Source organism: Monodon monoceros, unplaced genomic scaffold (genome assembly GCF_005190385.1).
Source record: "Monodon monoceros isolate NGI ecotype Baffin Bay Population unplaced genomic scaffold, NGI_Narwhal_1 Super_Scaffold_3, whole genome shotgun sequence".
Classification (NCBI taxonomy): domain Eukaryota; kingdom Metazoa; phylum Chordata; class Mammalia; order Artiodactyla; family Monodontidae; genus Monodon; species Monodon monoceros.
Genome location: NW_021703780.1, coordinates 52,287,324 through 52,293,205, shown reverse-complemented (window position 1 = coordinate 52,293,205; position 5,882 = coordinate 52,287,324).

Here is a 5,882-nt window from a genome sequence, read left to right as displayed (position 1 = left end):
TACCTACTCCTGAGCTGCCTTGCCTTACATAAGACACACACACACACACACACACACATTCCCCACCCACATCTCTCCCTCTGGGCCACAGGCACATGCCCCAGACCCCTCCACACACATCACTACCAAAGCAGAAGCCACATTCCACATTGTGCTGTCCACTACTGTGTATCTTCCCTGCTGGACTCCAGACAAATGTACCTGCTGCTTCTGCCCTCCCCCAACCTAGTGCAGAGGGACGCTGAATGAATGACTCCAGAATGAGTGAAGATCTTCCCACCTTGCTCCCTTAGTAAGTATTTTTCTAATGCCGAGAATGGTAAAATCATCAGGAAGAATGTGATGTTCATAGCAGTGATACATGTAATGTGCAGAGTAATGCACACTATAAATGCTTCATTTCTAACAGAGTGATACTCAGTCTGCCATTCTGGTATACAACAGCATGGTAGTTTTTGCAAAAATGGCCCAAATTATGCTCTTCCCTGTATCCATACCTGTTTTCAGTGTGATTTTGCAGCATCTTCCATACAGAGGTGGAGTCCTTGTGGCTGACCTTGGAACTTGCTTTAGCTAATTAAGCGTGGCAGAAGACACACTGTTCCCATTCCAAGCCCAGACCTCAGGAGTCCTTGCACGTTTTTTGCTTGTTTTCTTGCAACTCCATCCAGTCATGTGAAAAGTTCCATCTAGCCTTCTGGAAGATGAAATACATACAGTCAAGTCATCTCCATCACACCAGGTGACCCTGCAGCACCCAGTAGCAGACTCTCTAACTGACCAGCAGCAAACCACAGGCATACAACTAACCCTAGTCAGGACCAGTAGAATCACCCAAACCCCAGCACAAATTGCTGACCCACAGAATCATGAGCTAAGCATACTGCTTTTTTTTAAGTCACTAGCTTTTGGAATGGCTTACTATATAGCAAAAGCTAATTTACAACTGGTTATTGAATTGTTGCAGTCCTTCCATATCACTTAGTAAATATCCACTACCAAATTTGCCATCACCAAATGGACCCCTGACCACTCTACACCCAGCAACAAGAGCTAATGCCAGGTCCAGCAGGGGCCTTCAGTACATGCTCTGTTACTATAGCCTGGTCTCTTCTGACTAATCGATGTTAATGAGGTATCGGTTATTAAATATTTTTTCAAATAACCTCTGATCAAAGGGGAATGACTAAGTGAGCTATAGCATATCACAATATTACATTGTCACTAAAAATAACCATATGAACTGTCAGTCCATAAAACCCTGTCTATAAAATACTGTTAAGTGGAAAAGAACAGATCACTACCAATTGGTATGCACCCACTGTAATAACATCAAATGTCTATGTACACAATGACAAAAATGAGAATTGAAATTATAGTACCAAGAGCTTGGTGTTTTTGTTCTCTGTAATTCTTTTATTCTAGTGCATAATAAGACAGAAACAACTCTAATCTTTCTTAGTAGAATGCATTTTGGAAACTTGTCTTCTTGGAATTGAATTTTCTCAGAGCAAAGTCCTGACATTGAGTAGAATGCATTAAGAAAAAAATATTTCGTTTCCTATAGGCAATATATCCTAAATGTCTACTTAGATTTCTAACTTACTTTTTTTTTTTTTTTTTTTTTTGCAGTACGCGGGCCTCTCACTGTTGTGGCCTCTCCCGTTTCAGAGCACAGGCTCCGGACGCGCAGGCTCGGCGGCCATGGCTCACGGGCCCAGCCACTCCGCGGCATGTGGGATCTTCCCGGACCGGGGCATGAACCCGTGTCCCCTGCATCGGCAGAGAGATTCTCAACCACTGCACCACCAGGGAAACCCTCTAACTTACTTTTAAAAGCTAAAAAGTCAAAAAATGAAAACTAAGTCAATGTGTTCTAGAATAGATCTTGCTTATTTAAGCAAATACTAATTCACGTGTGGATAACTTTGCTCCATCAGCTTCTCTCCCACATCCCAACGTGGACAAGAGCCCTGTTTTTACTAAATCCGCCCTCAAAATTCTTGTGATGCAAAATCTAGAGGATGAGTATACCAGACATTGCCAACTTCTTACCCAATATCTCTTCTTCCCATCTTTATTAACAGGACCCTGATTTTTTTCCCCAGGGTTGCAAGGTGACAATTATACTTACTTCCCCAGGATCCCTTGCAGCTAGTGATGGCCATGTGACCATTTCTGGCCAATGGGATGTAAGTATCAATCTACTGGATGAGGCTTCAGGGAAAGTAACTGTTTTCCCAATATAAAGAAACCATTCAGATAAAGAGACAAAGAAGATGTGGTACATATATACAACGGAATACTACTCAGCCATCAAAAGGAATGAAGTAATGCCATTTGCAGCAACATGGATGGACCCAGAGATTACCATACTCAGTGAAGTAAGTCAGACAGAGAAAGACAGATATATGATAACACAGGTAGAATCTAAAGTATGACACAATGAACTTATTTACGAAACAGAAACAGACTCACTGACATAGAAAACAAGCTTAGGGTTACCAAACGGGAAAGGGGGTGGGGAAAGGATAAAACAGGAGTTTGGAACTAGCAGGTACCAACTACTATATATAAAATACATAAACAACAAGGTCCTACTGTATACTACAGAGAACTTTATTCAATAGCCTGTAATAAACCATACTGGAAAAGGATATATATATTCATATATATATATTCATATATATATATGGATAGCTTTGCTGTACACCAGAAACTAATGCAACACTGTAACCAACTATACTTCAATAAAAAAAAAAATTTTTTTTAATAAAGAAACTATTCATCAGGCACATGTCTTCTGCCTTTGTCCATTTCCCCTCTTCTGGCCTGGAATGCAAACTCGATGCCTACAGACGCAGCAGCCATCTGTGAGAATGAAGAAAGCTACACAGCATAAATGGCAGAGCAGAAAAGCAGAAGGACCTGCTGGACCAGCTGTGGAGCACCTTGCTATGGACTTTTTTGCGGAGAGAAAAAGAAACCTCTTACTTGTTTTAGCCACCGTAGGGAGGCTTCTGTAACATGTAACCAGACACAACCCTGACTGATATAAAGGTGGGATGGGCACTGAGAAAAAGGAGGATGGGACAGAGGGTATGGACAGAGAGGCCAGGCCAATCCATTTATGAAAGAAGTAGACGAGAGGAAGGAAGGAGCAAGAGAAGATCCAGCCCCAGTCTGTGGTTAGGGAGCCGTGTCGGTGTTGGCACAGAGGCCACCTGGAGAAGCTGAGAGGGGAGAGGAGGAAAGTCCTTTGGAAGTGTTACTAGAGCTCAGGAATCACATCCCCTTAAAGGTCTTCAGCAGAGTCCTGTAACAATGGAATTCCTTCTCAATTACCTCTGGCTGCTTCATTTTATTTTTGTGAATTGGCGGGGGGAGGGGGGTGTCTCTGCAGTGACCCAGCCATGTAGAGCCCCAGGATTTACTAGGGTTATGTAAGCATCAATTCAGGGAAGTTTTGAAAGAGCAGAGACAAGGCAGCGGGAGATGTGAGGTCAAGTCCTCATCCTTTCATGATTTGCTGTGGAATCTCAAGCCAGTACATTGCCAAGTGTGGCTTCAGGTCCCCCTTTGTGAAAAAGGGGAGCAGATCAAACGTGCCGGAAGAAGCCTTCCATCTCGGTTCCTATAGTAGTCCAAGCGTTACAGCAAGAGAAGCATATCTAGACTCCTAGAAGGATATCCCCCCTTTGGGTAGCCTTCCTTTCGGGCTTTGATGGCAATCCATGGTGTGAAGAAAAGAAGCGTGTGCAGGGAAAATGAAGGCCATCCCACGTCAATAAACATCTGTTGACCAGCTGCTCTGAATTGAGCACTCCGATGAAGATGGCCAAAGAATACAGTCTAAGCTCCGTAGCCAGGGGCAAAGTCCTCCCCACCCGGCCCCCTCTAATCCAGGGCCTTTCTCCCCCTGTCTCCCACACACATCCTCACTTCTGACACTCAAGCTTCTCACAGCACCCTCAGCCTCTTGTGATACTCCACGCCTCCCTCAATCTCCTCCAGCTATACCCTCTCCACGGGAGATGCCTTCCCTCTTTGACCTGGAAAAAGCCTACTCACCCTTCAGTGCCCAGATCGAGCATTTTGAGAAGAATAAAAGCAGCTAGTCATTGGCCCAGGTGCTACCAGCTAGGCTGTGATGTTCCCCTGATGAAATTAACAATTTCACAGACTATCAACGCCAGTCGAGAACTCCAACAAGACACAAACGATACCACTTGGGAATCATACCTGAATAGAAATTGAAAACAAAGACACTGTGCAACAAGGAGAAGGACCACACCTCCCCTCCTGAGGCTGACGTGAGCTGCCATGGCTTCTTTTCCAAGGACATCTCTATCCCCACTCCATTCATCCCATCTCCTAGACTAAAGGTATTAAGATGCCCAGTCACCAAATTGCCCCTCTTTCTAACAAGACTGACCCAGAAGAGACCCCACTTCCTTGTACTCAAATCACCAAACACAAGCCCAAGCCTCTATGAAGCCCCTCCGAACCGCTCTTACCCAGACACTCCATGGTTCCGTGGGGTGCATGTTCTCTTTTCATGTAGCAGGTTACAAACCCAAGTTCAACTACATGTGTATTCCTGGTGCCCTTGGCAGGTGGTCAGTGACAATCTCTTCCTCTCTGACCTGCTCTAATCCAGCAGAGCAAATCTCCTCTCCCATGGACATCTACATCCCCTGTGCACACCTATAGTTGCTGGAACACTCTGCTGGAACATCTCTCCTCAGTTCCACTGTCTCACTACCTCTCCCCAAAGCCTGTTCATCCTCTCATGACAGGGTTCACATCTTCCTCTGCACTGAGCAGGTCCCTCGGGTGTCTGTGGAACAAATGTCCTGAGACCCCACACCACAAGTCAGCATGGCTAGGCCCCCGAGAGTCTCAACCCCAAGCACCAAAATGTTCATAACTCTTCCCCCTTCCCGGACCACACATCACGTGGAACCACAGGACGGGAATATTAGAAAGTCTGTCTTCATCAGCACTTCCCATACTGCATCTCATTTTTGCCGTGTGCGCTGTTCTTAAACTTGCAAATTTGCCATCACTGCTGATCGCCCATCGAGGCCACCTCTGTGACATGAACCTCCCCTGACAGTGCGATGCCACGTTATTGCAAGCAGAGGATTGCAACGGCAGGCAAATAACAGGAACATAAGTTAATGAGTTGAGAGCACCAAGCTCCTTCACCAGAGGGAAGAAAGGAAGAGTCCTGAGGTTTAAATCACGTCCATAAAACATCTGCAAAGAGGAGTCGGAGGGGCTGCTGGCAGCCTAGCAAACAGCAATTCTAGGAAGCAGCCTTTTAGAGATCAGTATGGCCTGAAGTGTACCTTTCTATTTCTTTTTCAGTTAAAACACATCGACGTGGAGGCCAGCTGCATTTATCCTGGCCCTGGCACGACAGGACACCACCAGGAACGGCGGCAGCAGCCCATCTTCAAAGGCTCTCTGCGAGAAACTGCATCTGCTTTTACCAAGGAAAATGTGATTTTGCTCAGCCTTATGGAATGTGGAACAAATACTTTTTTTAAAAAAATGACAGGTTTGGTTGGGGTTTTTCTCCCTCTCCAAAATGGTTCCCTAGATGACAAGGCGTAGTGCAAACACCACTCACTTACCAAAGCTTAAAATGAAAACTTCTTAAGTCAGACAGAGAGAGACAAATATATGATAACGCTTACATGTGGGACCTAAAAGAATGATACAAATGAACTTATATACAAAACAGAAAGAGACTCACAGGTATAGAAAGCAAACTATGGTTACCAAAGGGGAAAGGGAGTGGGGGAAGGATAAATTAGGAGGTTGGGATTAACAGATACACACTACTATATATAAAATAGATAATCGGGCTTCCC